The following is a 16754-nucleotide window of genomic DNA, read 5'->3' on the forward strand; positions in this document are numbered from 1 at the left end:
ATCTACTTAGATGTTCTAACTTCTTCTCCAACCTACCCAGCACAGTCCTTGTGTGAAGAGATGATTTCATTTTTGTCTTTATTTTCTAGCAGTGAATTTTTTTGTTTCTTTACAAGCATTTATTCAATAAAACTGCCTTCCCCAGGATAAAACCTAGAAGTTGCATTATCTAGTTTATATTTGATCCTCATTGGCTAGATATAGAGATCTGTACTATATAGATAGATAGGGAGTCATTCAAGCTAAAAAGAAGGATCTTAGATTTTATTTCCCAATTATTTTGAGTCCTCATTCACTATTAACTAGAATTGAAGTTTACTTTGTTTCTTCCATGTCTATCGACTATTTAAATACCAAAGTGTCTTTAACTTTAATGCAGACTTGAAGCAGAAGCAATGGGGTCCAAGCCTATAGATTGTTATGTGAAGAAATAGGATCACTATTTCCATTTTTATCCCCCCCAAAAGAAAGAAATTCATTTAATAAAAATTTAATATATGCTAAGCATTGGATATGGGGAAGTGACATGGAGAAAAGGGTCTACTGATATTAAGTTCTGATCCAGGTTCTCCTATATATCTTTGAAAAAAAGGTCTGATAGGGATCCACCGTATAATGGAAAATAACATAATAATAATAATGATGAAATTAGGGTTAGATGATGGGTCTGAATCCTGGTTCTGCTCATCAATATATTACTTTATCTATAGAATGAGGGCTTTGGGGGAGAGATTTGAGCTTTAAAATCTATGATCTGGGAGGATTATGATTAGGACAGAAAACTGAGAAAGAATTAGAAATAAAAATCAATCTACTAAGTGAGGGAAGGCTCCAGGAGACTTCAAGAAGTTGATGGATGCAGGCTTCCCCTTCAAGTATATGGGAAGTTTCTGTTGAAAACTTGATCTTCAGTAGTTATAATTGAACCTGCCTCATGGTTCATTTTCCTTGTGGAAAAACAAGGGGAAGTTTATAGATAATCTTTCTGAGATCTCTGTCTAATGACCAATGAAAATTGATTAAAAAATAAATAATAATAACCCCACTATATACATATTGTAATCCTCAATTATAAATAAAAGCCAGACAGGATGAAGAAGTTTAAACTAAATGGAAGGAGAACTCTTAGGTCTGTATCAGACAGACAAACACAGGCATTGACAAAGTAGATTTCCTGATTTTTTTTCCTTTGGGTTTTTGTGGGGTAATGGGTTTAAGTGAATCTCCCTAGGTCACACAGCTAGTGTGCACCTGAGGATGAATTTGAAATCAGTTACTCCAGGGTTGATGCTCTATCCACTATACCATTAGCTGTGCCTCTTGATTTTTTTCAAAGGCAATAAGAAGCAACCTTTCATAAGATCTTTATAGAATCCATGATGAGTGGCAAACAATAGAACACAATATACCTACATGACTGCTTATGTAACAATATCTATTTCATACAATAAAGACAAGAAAATCCATGAATCAAATAGGATCCACCACAGTTAGTCACATTTTCCTTAGAATCTGATGACTTCAGGATAAATGAGGAAAACAGGAAAAACAAGGGGAAATATTATCCCATGTTACAAATATAAAAACCAAGGCAAAAGGAAATTCTGAGATTTGCTCTAAGTCACAAGGATGTTTGTAGTGAAGCTACTTTGCTGTCTCTGAATTGTGTCATTTTTCTCTGCTTTCCCCTCTAGGTAGATTTTAATGCTCAGGAAAATTAACAAAACATATGTATATGAACATAAGGAGGGGTTAATTACTTTCTGAAATTAAGAATTAAGGGCTATTGCATTTTCCTGTTCCTATAGAAAATAATTTGAGACCTTGCTTTCTTATGTTTAGATTTTGATCTTTGTGCTTATATCATGACTTTTCTATTTATCAACTATGTGGAGCCTTTAGCCATTTGAAGACTTAAAAATCTTGCTGTATTTTCCTTCTTGCTATCTTCTATGAGGTTACAAAAGAGATATAGCAAAACAGTATTTATTAAAGAAAAAACTAATTTGAGAAGCCAATGATAAGAATTATAATTACTTTTCACTAAAGATGCAATTATACACAGATAAATTCCAATCACTGCAATAGTGGTGAGATGAAAAAAACAACAACAAAAAAAAGAAAATCCCTAACAAAATATCCAGCAATCATTCCTTTTGACTATAGATTCCAAACTGTTTTGTTTCTATGTGAAATAGGACTTCCTTATACCCAACTCTGTACCTGATTATTTCAAAAGCACTTCCTATAAGGCATGTATAGTATTAGAAGAAAACAATCATAAATTTTGAACTCATGAATACTTATTCTACAATGCCATTCAGTTGAGCACAATAAGATTCTTATTTAGTATCTCTGTCCCTAAAATAAAGGAAGCCATCATATGCTTTTCATTTGTACCTTATCAAATGTTCTACCTATAGCTAAAGGGACAAATATATTTAAAAATCATTTAACTTTTGCCTTAAGTTCTTCTTGGAGAATTAAATTTGCTTAAACTCTACAGGTGATACATGAAATAGGACTAGGGGGAAAAGGAGTTTTAGCTCTATATTGACACAGATTTACTTATCCTAGGTGTTTCTTTACCTGTGATAAACTAAGTTTGCTATGTTCACTGACCTTCAAATTCATGTTTGCACAATCAGTGATGGAAAATGTTTTAGTAATGTACAGCTCTGTATAAATGATGATGACTAGGTTGATTCTTTAAAAGAACTCCTTTCCCATACCAATATTTTAATTTTTTCTTGGATTTCATTTTTGACTATTTTTTAGGTTTTTTGCAAGGCAAATGGGATTAAGTGGCTTGCCCAAGGTCACACAGCAAGGTAATTATTAAGTGTCTGAGATCGGATTAGAACCCAGGTACTCCTGACTCCTGCTTTATCTACTGTGCCACCTAGCCACCCCTATTTCTTTTAAACGAAGGAGGCTTTAATTAATTTGTAATATATATTATTATTATGACAAAACTGATTAAAAACTGTTTATCCTTTTTATCTTATACTCCAAATATTAGTAAATATTTCAGTTCATTAGAATATTAGAGCCAGATCAGACATCTTACCTTATTAAGTTTAGTTCTTTCATTGGCAGAAAAGAAAACTGAAACCCAGAAAGGTAAGGAATGGTACTAATAGCAATAACTGACATTTTATATAGCATTTCAAGGTTTACAAAATACTTTATATATTCTATCTTAAATGATCCTTAAAAAATTGAGATGAATATATGAGATCAAATATAAATTAGTCCCATTTTAGAGATGATATGGAATCTAGAGAGTTTGAGCAATTTGAATAAAATCATAATACATGTCTAAGGCAACTTTTGAATCTTGGTTTATCTTACTTTCACTACATTTTTAGAAAGATTTTATTTATTTTGAATTTTACAATTTTTCCTCTAATCTTGATTCCTTCCTCCCACCCCCCATAGAAGGGAGTCTGTTAATCTTTACATTGTTTCCATTGTATACATTGATCTAAGTTTAATGTGATGAGAGAGAAATCATATCCTTAAGGAAGAAACATAAAGTATGAGATATAGAAAAATTATATAATAAGATAACTTTTTTTGAAAATTAAAAGTCTTTGTTCATTGTTCAAACTCCACAACATTTTCTCAGGATAGAAATGGTATTCCCCATTACAGATACCTCAAAATTGTGCCTGATTGTTGCCCTCTTGGAATGAGCAAGTCCATCAAGGTTGATCATCACTCCTATGTTGCTGTTAGGGTGTACGATGTTCTTCTGGTTCTGCTCATCTCACTTAGCATCAGTTCATTAAAATACTTTCAGGCTTCCCTGAATTCCCATCCCTCCTGGTTTCTAATAGTACAATAGTGTTCCGTCACATTCATATACCACAGTTTATTAAGCCATTTCCCAGTTGATGGACTTTCCCTCAATTTCCAATACTTTGCCACCACAAACAGGGCTGTTATGAATATTTTTCTACAAGTGATGTTTTTACCCTTTTTCATAATCTCTTCAAGGTACAGGCCCACTAGTGGTATTGCTGGATCAAAGGTTATGCATATTTTTGTGGCCTTTTGGGCATAATTCTAAATTGTTCTTCAGAAAGGTTGGATTAGTTCACAGCTCCACCAATAATGTATTAATGTCCCAGATTTCCCACATCCCTTCCAACATTGATCATTGTCCTTTCTGGTCATATTGGCCAGTCTGAGAGGTGTGAGGTGATACCTCAGAGATGCTTTAATTTGCATTTCTCTAAGAATTAGTGATCTAGAACAATTTTTCATATGACTATGGATTGCTTTGATTTCCTCATCTGTAAATTTCCTTTGCATATCCTTTGACTATTTGTGAATTGGGGAATGGCTTGTCTTTTATTTAAAAAATTTGACTCAGTTTTTTTGTATAATTTAGAAATGAGTCCTTTATCAGAAATACTAGTTGTAATAATTGTTTCCCAATTTACTATATTTCTTTTGATCTTGATTACAGTGGTCTTGTCTGTGCAAAAGCTTTTTAATTTAATGTAATCAAAATTGTCTAGTTTGTTTTTAATGATGTTCTCCATCTCTTCCTTGGTCATAAACTTCTTCTCTTTCCATAGCTCTGACAGCCAAACTATCCCTTGATCTCCTAGTTTCTTTATAATATTGTTTTTATATCTAAATCCTATATCCATTTGGATATCATCTTGGTATAGGGTGTGAGGTATAGGGTGAAGTTTCTGCCATATTAACTTTCAATTTCCCTAACAGTTTTTATCAAAGAGAGAGTTTTTATCCCAATAGTTGGACTCTTCAGGTTAATCAAACAGCAAATTCCTATAATCAGTTCCTTCTATTGCATCTAGTCTATTCCACTGATACACCACTCTATTTCTTAGCCAGTACTAGACAGTTTTGATGACAGATGCTTTATAATATGATTTTAGATCTGGTATGGCTAAGCTACCTTCTTTTGTACTTTTTTAAGTTAAATGCCTGGAGATTCTTGACTTTTTTTTTCTTCATATGAATTTACTTAGAACTTTTTCCAACTCATTAAAGAATTTTTTTGGAATTTGTATTGGTAGGGCACTAAACAAGTAATTTAATTTTGGTAAAATTGTCATTTTTATTATATTTTCTTGGCTTATACACAAGCAGTTGATATTTGCCCAGTTATTCAAATCTAGTTGAATTTGTGTGAGAAGTGTTTTGTAATTGTTTTCAAAAAGTTTTTGAATCTGCCTTGGCAGGTAGACACCCAGGTATTTTATATTGTTTGAAGTTAATTTGAATGGTATTTCTCTTTCTAATGCATCTTGCTAGTCATATATAGAAATGCTGAGGATTTATGAGAGTTTCTTTTATATCCTGTGACCTTTCCAAAATTGCTAATTATTTCTAGTAGCTTTTTAGATGATTATTTTTGGGATTCTCTAGGTATACCATCATGTCATCCACAAAGAGTGAGAGTTTTGTCTCTTCCTTCCCTAGTCTAATTCCTTTGATTTCTTTTTCTTCTCTTACTGCTGAAGCTAACATTTCTAATACAATATTGAATTGTAGTGGTGATAATGGGCATTCTTGTTTCAACCCTGATCTTATTGGGAATACCTCTAGCCTATTCCCATTGCATGTAATGCTTGTTGATGGTTTCAGATAGATATTGCTTATTGTTCTAAGGAACAATCCATTTTTCCTACACTCTTCTAGTGGTTTTAGTAGTAATGGGTGCTGTATTTTGTCAAAAGCTTTTTCAGCATCTATTGATATAATCATATGATTTCTGATAGGTTTGTTATTGATATAATTAATTATACTGACAGTTTTCCTAATATTAAACCAATTCTACATTCCTGGGATAAACCCTACTTGGACATAATGTATTATCCAAGGGATAATTTGTTGTAGTCATTTCATTTTGCTAAGATTTTATTTAAGATTTTTGCATCTATTTTCATCAGGGAGATAGGTCTATAATTTTCTTTCTCTATTTTAACTCTTACTGGTTTAGGTATCAGTACCATATGGTGTCTTAGAAAGAGGCAGAATTCCATGTTCACCTATTTTTTCCAAAGAGTTTATATAGAATTGGAACATTTGTTTCTTTAATGTTTGATAGAATTCACTTATGAATCCATCTAGCCCTGGAGATTTTTCTTAGGGATTTCAATGATGGCTTGTTGAATTTCTTTTTCTGAGATCATCACCCCCATGTTGCTGTTAGGGTGTACAATGTTCTTGTGGTTCTGCTCACCTCCCTCAGTATCATTTCATGCAAATACTTCCAGGCTTCCCTGAACTCCCATCCCTCTTGGTTTCTAATAGTACAATTGTGTTCCATCACATTCATATACCACAGTTTATTAAGCCATTCCCCAGTTGATGAACTTTCCCTCAATTTCCAATGCTTTGCCACCACAAACAGAACTGCTATGAATATTTTTATCGGTATTTAATTTCCTCTTCGTTTAAGCTAGGCAACTTATATTTTTGTAAATATTTATTCATTTCACTTAGATGATCAAATTTATTGGCATAGAGCTGGGCAAAAATAATTCTGAACTATTACTTTAATTTCCTCCTCATTGGTGGTGAGTTCAGCCCTTTCATTTATGACACTAGCAATTTGGTTTTCCTCTTTATTTTTTAATTAAATTGACCAGAGGTTTATCAATTTTATTGCTTTTTTTCATAAAACCAGCTCTTGGTTTTATTTATTAGTTCAATAGTTTTCTTCCTTTTGATTTTATTAATTTTCCTTTTTTTTAGAATTTCTAATCTGGTATTTAATTGGGGGCTTTTTAATTTGTTCTTTCTCTATTATTTTAGTTGCATATTTAGTTCATTGATTTCTTCTTTCTCTAATTTATTCATATAGACATTTAAAGATACAATATATCCCCTGACAGCCACCTTGAGTGTATCCCATAGGTTTTGGTATGTTATTTCATTATTGTCATTATCTAGGATAAAATAATTAATTTGTTCTATAATTTGTTGTTGATCTACTCATTCTTTAAAGTGAGGTTATTTATTTAGTTTCCAATTATTTTGGGTCCTATATCTCCCTGGTCCAATATTGCATGTGACTACACTGCCTTTCTGGAATTGATTATTAGGTTTTTATGCCCTAGTGCATAAGCATTTTTTGTGTAAGTGCCATATACTACAGAAAAGAAAGTATATTCCTTTATATCCCCATTTAGTTTCATCCATAAGTCTATCATGCCTAGGTTTTCTGACAATCTATTTACCTTCTTAAATTCCTTCTTGTTTATTTTATGTTTAGATTTATCTGAATCTAGTAGGGTTTTGCTGTCTAGGTCTTCCTGGAGTTCTTTGAACTTCTCCTCTAAGAATTTGGATGCTATGTCATTGGGTATATACATATTTATTATTGAAATTACTTTATTGTCTATGATACCTTTTAGGAGAATATAGTTTCCTTCCTTATCTCTTGTAATACTATCTATTTTTGCAGCTTTTTTTTATCAGAGATAAGGATTGCTACCCCTGCTTTTTTCATTTCAGCTGAATCAAAATATATTTTGCTCCATCTTTTACCTTTACTCTATATGTATCTCTCTGTTTCAAATGAGTTTCTTGTAAGCAGCATATTGTAGGATTCTGGTTATTAATCCACTCTACTATTTGTTTATGTTTTAAGGGAGAGTTCATCAATTCACATTCAAAATTATAATTACTAACCCTTTATTGCCCTTACCTTCCCTCTGTTTGTATTTTTGTATTTTTCTCCTTTTTTTCCTTTTATCCCTATTCCCTGTTATTTTCTTTCTGAATAACACCAACTTCAGTGTGTTTGCCCTCTTATGTCAACCCCCCTCCCCCTTTTCCCCCTTCTTCCTTCCCTTCCTTCTATTGATTCTCCCTCTCCTCCCCATTCCCCTTTCCCCTTTTAACATTTTAAAGGTAAGAAAAGTTTCTTCATTTAACTGAGTGTGTGTATGGTAATTTTAACCCAATCTGATGAGAGTAAGATTCAGGTGGTTTTCACCTCCTCCCTTCTTCCCCTCTATTACAATAAGTCCTTTGTACCTCTTACTGTAATTGGATTTACTCCATTCAGTCTCCTCCATCCTCTCATCTCTTTACTGTCCTCCTTTTTTAAGGAGATATTGTTTTTTACTCATTCTATCTGAGTCACAGAAAGGTCATGAGTATCCATCACTTCTGACTAAGTATATTTTCTATATTAGAATTACAATTATTGAGAGTTCTTAGAGTCTTTCTCCCAGGTAGAGATATAGCCAGTTTCATCTTATTGGATAGAAGTTTCTTGAATAAGTAATGAGGGTCCATCTCTTCTGGCTAATTAATAGAGTTACAGTTACTCTATAGAGTATACTCTATAGTTACAGTTACTCTAATCTAATAGAGTTACAGTTCTATAGAGTTATTAAAGTTTTTCTCCCAGGCAGGGATATAGTCAGTTTCATCTTATTGGTTAACAGATTTTTTTTTTTCTCTTTTTACCCCTCCTTTTTTTTGTTTACCTTTTCATGTGTCTCTTGTGTCTTCTGTTTGAAGTCCAAATTTTCTCCGGTCTTTTCATCAGGAAAAGTTGGAAGTCTCCTATTTTATTCAATGTCCATCCTTTGCCCTAGAAGGGAAGGCTCAGCTTTGCCGGGTAATGAATTCTTGGCTGCATTCCCAGCTCCCTTGCTTTTTGGACTATTGCATTCTAAGCCCTTCTATCCCTTAATGCTTCCAGGTCCAGTGTAATCCTTACTGTGGCACCTTGGGATCTAAATTGTTTCTTTCTGGCTGCTTGAAGGATATCTAATAGTTCTGGAATTTGGCCACAATATTCCTTGACGTTTTCATTTTCTTATCCCTTTCTGGAAGGAATTTATTTATTCTTTCAATAGCTATTTTGTCCTCTGGTTCCATGATATCAGGACAGTTTTCCATTACTAAATTCTGTAATATTGAGTCCAGGTATTTTTCTCTTCAATGTTTTCCAGAAGACAGATAATTCTTAGGTTATCTCTCCTCAATCTATTCTCAAGGTCAGTGGCTTTGCTAATGAGATATTTTACATTTTCTTCTATTTTTTTCAATTTTTTGGTTTGACAGATTCTTATAGTCTCATGAAGTCATTGGTTTCTACAGATTCCATTCTTTTCTTAAGAGAAAAATTTTCTTCATTTACCTTTTACAACTCCTTTTTCAATTGGTCAATTCTATTTTTGTAAGAGTTTTCCATTTGACCTATTGAGGGGTTTTTTTGTTTTTTTAGGTTTTTGCAAGGCAATGGGTTAAGTGGCTTTCCCAAGGCCACACAGCTAGGTAATTACTAAGTGTCTGAGGCTGGATTTGAACTTAGGTACTCCTGACTCCAGGGCTGGTGCCCTGTCCACTATGCCACCTAGCTACCCCAACCTATTGAGGTTTTGAGAGAATCATTTTCTTTTTTGCATTTGTCCAATTGTATTTTCAAAGGATTTGTTTTCTTGTTGCAAGGTGTTAATGTTCTCTTGGGTTTCTTTTCCCAAAATTTCCAATTGATTTTTAAGTTCCTTCCAGATTTCTTCAAGGAAGTCTTTCTGTGTTGGAGACCAAATCATATTCTCCTCAGAGGTCCTATGTCTCTCTGAGTTAGGGTCTTTTCCTTCTAGAAATTTTTCTATGGACCCCCCCTTTCTTCTGGCCTTTCTTCATTTTCCTAGAATCTTGTGTGGGGGAGGGGCTGCTTCACGAAGGATTGGTTTGGGGATCCCTAGAGACTTTACTCATTGAGTTTAGTAACTCCAAGTGGGCCAGCCAGTAGAGGGTGCTAGAGGTTTTACTCACTGAGTGTAATAATTCTACCCGGTCAGTAGGGGTGCTAGAGGCTGGAACTCGCCCTTCAGCCCTTCTGGTAAGTCCCAGACCATCAGTCCCCCAGAAAAGTCCTCTACTCTCTGGTTGTTTCTTGGAGAGGTTCCCATGGTTAATCTTAGGTTAATCTAGCTGTCACCCCACCCCCACTGATTCTTTGCTCTCCAGGCCTGGCTCACCAATGATCCCCGAAGACAGACCTTGGGGTAGGTGTTCTTCTCCTAGCTTCTCTTTCTGGGTTTTGTCGATAGGATTTCTATTCAGAGGTTTGTTTCACATTCTATATGAAGGATGATCAGGAGACCTTAGCACAGAGCCTGTCTTCTCTCTGCCATCTTGGCTGGAAGGCTTAATTTCATTATGATTACTACTACTACTACCAACACTACTACTACATGCTTAGTATATTACTTGGCACATATTAGATCTTATGTAAATATTAGCCATTACTATTATTACTAACATTTATATATAACATATATGTATATGTATATATATATATATATGTATATATATATATTTGTAAAGTACTTTAAATAGGTTATCTAAGCTCATTTGATTCTCACAACAACCCTGAGTGCTATTATGGTCCTCATTTTAAAGATGAAGAAACTGAGGCAGAGGTTAAGTGACTTTGCCAGCTAGTCTTACTAGATCTAAATTTACTGCTTTATCCTCTGTGCTACCCGTTTCCATATTTCCTTACTGCCTGAGGTTAAATGGGAAAATAGTAAAAATAGCTAGCATTGCTTTCTTCTAGTTCTTAGACACAATTTCTTTCTGCTATAACATATGTAATACAAGATGACTATTGATATTTCCTATAAATTTGATATACATATTATTCTTAAGGAGTTTTTTAAAAATGAATTAACAATTGAGAGAACCCACTAGTTCCTAAAGACCTAGAATTTCATTTAGGGGAGACAGACTATATATAGCAAGGTTGGAAGAAGGACTAGGTATGGTTGACATATAGTTCATCTTCAATGATTATAAAAATAGTCTTTGATTTCTTTTCAGTTTTATAAGGTGATTGGTCATGGCACAGAGTATCCATGAAACTTTCCTACATTCTTCTTTCTGACAACATAGTCTTGGGCTTTGTGCTTGGCCATTGTGGAAATGACAGAGCAGTTTCTTCATTGACCATGGAAAGAGTCAGTTACTCAGTGAATATTTTTAAAGTGAGCAATTCACCCTTAATTATGTATTCTCTTCTTGGTTGTCAAGAGTAAATAGATTTAGAAACTCTCACTGCAGGATAACTGGTGTGAGTAAGATTGGCCATCCTTTCCCCCAGTCCTAGATAATGAAGGTCATTCCCACATGGTAGTTAAATCAGGATATCTCAATTAGGTAAGCCTCCCGGATTCTTCTAATTTATTTATTTGTTTGTTTATTTGTTTGTTTTTCTTGAGCATAGGTAATGGAACAGAGGCTTAAAATAGATATAGCAGGATCCTTAATAAATGTTTCTTCTCTTCCCTTCTCTTCCTTTCCTTTGTTTAGAAGCAATTAAGTACATAGAGGTTTATCACCCATAGGTTGCCTGCTAGATGATGAATTATTTGTCCAGTGCAATCTGTGAAAAAAATTGCAAAATGTACAACAATCCTGGATGGTCTTCTAAATTTGGTCCATGATCAATCATAAGAGTTCCACCCAACAATTTATATAGAAAAAAAGCAGATAAACAAAATGAATCCTTATGATCCAGAGTATGATATACATAGATGGTCCAATAAGATGAACAATGAATTTAGCCAAGAACTGAAGAGACGGAATGCATTCTTGATTGCCTTTTGAAGATTACATTATGATTTTAATGATCTCAAAGTTCTCCATGAAATAAAGATTAATATTTCTAATATCAACCTTCTTCCAAAGATGCTGAATGACTGTCAGGATACTATCATATCTAATGAATAAATTTATGGGCAATGAAAGTATGATATATTGGTTTGGTTTTCACAACAAAGATATGAAATATTACTAAAAATGCACAGGAGAATTTATGTAAAAATATAACATCAGAAAAATGTAAAACTTGAAAAAGGAAGTGGATCAGAAACGTAACAAGAACAAGAGAAACATGATAACTAGTTTGAGTGTCCAATTGGTGTCAATGCAATGTTAAGAAATTCAGCATGGTGGGTGAGTTCATTGTAGAATTTATAGCAATATATGAATGAATTGTATGTGATGAGAAGGCATAGATGGATTATCATATTCAGTCACATTGATTAGATAGTAGATTCATGGTAGTATACAAGTAATTAGTCATCATTGTCGAACAGGTAAGCTCAGAAATACACAATTATAGGTATGCTAAAAATCAGTATCCTGTCAAAATAATGACTTTGGTCTTCTTAATATAAGTCCCCCCCCACCCTTGATTCTTCAGAAGATGACTCTTCTATCTATAAGCTCTAATGCAAGGAAAACTTCTAAATTACTATTTTTGTGACTTTCAATAATATATTTTCCCTCCTAAATCTATTCATTCATAATCTGGATTCATCATATATCACAAATTATGGAAATACCTTTGCTCTCTAAGGCATAGTTTTATCAGAGGAAACACTGATATAAAAATGACTGTTAATCTAACAAATTAAAATTACTCCTGACTAAGCCAGCTTTATAAGTAAACATAAATCTTTTGGTTTATAGAAAAGCCATCACTCATCCCTCCACACAATTGAAAGAAAATATACAAACTTCTCAATTAATTACATTATTTGCCTTCATCTTTTTTATGGTAAGTGAATTCTTCTCAGTTTAAGAAATCTTAAAATTTCTGAGAGTAAGAATACATATTTAATAGTGGCCATCCCAAATGGATTGATGACAGTACCATCAGTAGTCCTTTCACGTGGGCCACCTGAGAATTCTGGATAGTCCCCTGAACACATTAATACATCTCTCAAAGTAATTGTGAAAAAGATGATTGGCCACTGAGAAACAAAAACATTTCTCATAGCAGAATTTAAAAGGAAAGAGGTCTTAAATTATTGAATTCTTCTTTCTCTCATCTGTCCATAAATATTACTAGGTACTCTGAGAGCTCATCCTTGCCCTTTCCAAGATTGAAGGAGGTATTGCATATGACAGAAAACAAATATGTCCTCATATTTTCTAGGTGGTGCTTCTTTCCTTCAAGTCAAATGATTGAGCAGCGATCATGAAAATATTTTTGATTGCTTAGATGTTTTGTTTTTGTTTGGTGGTTCTCAGGAGTTCAAAAATTCCCTTGACTCCATAATCAGGTTTGACTTTCCAGAAGAGAAATTTTCTAAACTGGTAAGCTAATTCTGGGGGGGGGTTGAGAAAAACTACTAACAAGAATTTTAGTGCAAGGTGATCCCAAGATTGATTTGACAGTAAATATGGGAATTGAAGAAGTTATTCAGAGAACTTAGAACCTATGCCTATTCATGATTTGTGCTTTTTTAAAAATAATTTTAGAAATCTTTCTTATCACTTATTAGTCTTCTGCATTTTAAATATGCTTTCAGTAGAGAAAATAGTTGATGTACATAAATGACATTTTTATTTCTTTTGGACTCTCCCAGGACTGAAGCCAGAGTCAGGATTGCTTGGAAAGAAAATGTTCTTCAACATCATGGGCCAACATGTCTTTATATATGAAGAATTTAATACATGAATAAGTAGATTAGCTATTAGCTATTAGCTGTTAGGTAGGGCAGCCCGGTGATGGGGTGAATAGAGTCCTGGGCCTGTTGTCAGGAAGATATATTTCTTAGTTCTAATTTGACTTCAGATACTTACTAGTTGTATAGCTCTAGAGTCACTTGTCTTTTTGGGGGCTCTTGGTAGAGTATGGCTGCAGAACTGAATAGAATAGACTATTGAGTGACAGGCTAGCTTTACCCTACTTTCATAAGTGTGTCACCATAAACTTAAGCCATTGTGAGATGGATTAGCTTTGCCCCTATTGTTTGAATTGCCTGGCAATAACCATAGTGTCAAAAATATGCATGATATGGCAAAGACCTGACTTTAAAAGGTCAAGATCTTCCATTGAACACCAACCATGCTGATGTTTCTGTGTCAGGACATTGGGCTCACATGGGATAGTGAAAATGATATCTTTGTAGATACTTTAATCAGTCTTATGTGTAAGTTATAACACCAGTTTCCTGCTGTCCTGATCTTCTAGATCAAAGGACAGCTACTAAGATTCAAATGTGCTGAATGAGAAAATGGGTAAACCATTCCACTGTCTTTGTCAAGAAACCCGCAAACAGGGGCACAACTTTTAATAATTCAGCAACAAAAAGTCTATTAGTTTCCTTTCCCCTTCTTTTCATTGGAAAGAAGAAATATTAAATAGCTAGGATATTGGAATTTGTGTGAGTTGAAGTAGGGACAGAAGAGAGAGAATATAGGTAATGCATAGAAAGAGAAACAAAAGGATTAAAGCTGGCTCTTCACATTGTGAAATTGAAAATTGATACCCTACTTATTTTATATGAGTTAGACTCTATAAAAGAGCTGCTCTGACAAATGCCCCTTTGACTACTGGGGAGTTTTGGATCCTTTTTTAATTGACAATTGCTAGTTTTGTTAATAAGTTGATCACACTCAAATCTATGCCTAAGTTCAGTTTCTCTTTATATCAGATTTTTATCATGAGGAAGACCTAGATGGGAAGGGCAAGTAACTCAGAGAGAAAAGATGAAGTAAAGAGGGATATATTGGTGAAGGATAATAACTCAAAGATTTAATTCTTCAGGCTAGGGAAAGGATGCATTGTTTTGTTGATAAAGTTTCAGGGAGGGGTAAAGTACTTTATTAAAAGTTCACTAATCTCTTCTTAATAATCTGAACAATGGGATACAGGTAGGGGAAGATACATGGGCAGTATAGAGGGAACAGATTAATTTTAAAACACATTTCTCCATCCAATATTTCCCTTATTTCACTTTTACTAGATCAACTTAATTATGCCTATTCTGAGACTCAGTGTTGAAAGAATGGAAGGAGGTTTGAAATAGGTTTGAAAGGTTTGAAACAATGAGGGGCGGCTAGGTGTCTCAGTGGATAAAGCACCGGCCCTGGAGTCAGGAGTACCTGGGTTCAAATCCAGTCTCAGACACTTAGTAATTACCTAGCTGTGTGGCCTTGGGCAAGCCATTTAACCCCATTTGCCTTGCAAAAACCTACCCTCCCCCCCAAAAAAAGAAATATAAACAATGAGATATTACTTCCTTGTTATAAAATTAGGGTATAAAGGGAACGGAGTTGGATAGCCATTGTAAATCTTTTCAATTTATATGACCATCATTTGTTCAGCTTTACTTTAGGGGTTGAGGAATAATTGTTTTGAAATTAAAGCATTACATATGAGTCAAAGACAAATTGTGATTATGGTTGTAGTTTAAACAAATTTTAAAAACTGTATTTTACTTCCCTCAGAATTTTTTCTCTCTTACTGGTCTTTTGTGGAAACAGTGACAGAGACAAAATAAATGAAAATCATTTTGCTAAAACTGTTGTTTGTCCTTCCTTCTCTAAGAGGACCAAGGAAGCTTGGATAAAGCCCGTAGGGATTCAAATAGAGCTACTTGATCATGCCTTAAACCTAAATCTCTCTGGTTTTCACTTATTAGCCAGTTATTTCCCAGCCCTAGCCTTACTTATTCATTGTTTGAATTTTTATGGCTCAGAGTAAGTATAAATAGTAAATGTTACTGTTTTGTCCAGAAATCTTGAGGTTCTTCCCCTCTTAGTTTTTTGTCTTGTGTTTTGTTTTCAGTAGACAAACTAGATCATCTTTTACCTCATTTTTTAACCTAGTCTTCAATCCCTGAATACTTAAGTTTTAAACCACTGTATAGCCTCAGACATACTGAAACCTAGGAAAGACCTTAGCTTTAAAAGGCCAGGATCTCTCCAGTCATCCTGATTTATGTTTTGTCAAAAAAAAAAACAAACCACTACATAAATGTGAATACCCCAGTTTTTATTTTATTTTTTTACTATTTTTTTGAGGGGTGGAGTAATTAGGGTTAAGTGACTTGCTTGAGGACAGTTAGCAAGTGTCTGGGTTCAGATTTGAAGTCAGATCCATCTGATTCCAGGGCTGGTGCTCTATACATTTTGCTACCTAGTTCTCCCTTGAACCAGTTTTTATAAAGATCTGATAAAGTCCTAGGAACTTAGTACTTTTGAAAAAGGACTATCATTTACTATATACAAATGAGGCTTTTTGAATTAGAGGAAATATTAAGAGAAACATTTTCTATGATTACTCTATTTCCTCTGCACTATGTACTTTACATTAAACTACTCCTCTTCCCCCTTCCCATAGTCCAAGTTAAAAGTCCAACTTTTAGTAAAGTACCTTACCCTCCTTTGCAAGCACTCAGTAAATCCCTGCCCCAAACACAAAACAAGCCCCAGTCAACAAAACAGTGAACATTCTATTTCCTAATCATAAACTCGTACATATTCTCTTGATTTAACTCAAATAGCAGTGTCCATTAGGAGGTGTGTCACCTTTGGCTTATCCCAAAGAAAACTACAGCTACTGCCCTAGTCTGAAAGGCTTAAGTCTTTGACCTATTACCCCCAATCTACAAATCCTGAATTACCTCATCTCTGCTTTCAGAGTTACATCATCTTCCTGCCCCTTTAAAAACTCACTCCTCAGTTGAGTAGCTCTTCTTCCTTTGGGAGACCACTGCTCTTGGCCCCTTATACGCTAAATAACCTGTTCTATACCCTTCTTTACTGCTTATCTCCTAATGGCTTGTCTTCCTTTTGGAATGCTTCACCACTCTTGGGGAGCATCATTCTCCAAATAAGCTCCATTGCCTCTATGTACTTCCTTACTGCTTATACCCTGATGGCTTGTTTCCTTTGGAATGTTAACTCACTTTGGAGGGTGGGGCATGATACAACAATACCTC

Source organism: Macrotis lagotis, chromosome 1, assembly GCF_037893015.1.
Source record: "Macrotis lagotis isolate mMagLag1 chromosome 1, bilby.v1.9.chrom.fasta, whole genome shotgun sequence".
In the NCBI taxonomy this organism is placed as follows: Eukaryota; Metazoa; Chordata; class Mammalia; order Peramelemorphia; family Peramelidae; genus Macrotis; species Macrotis lagotis.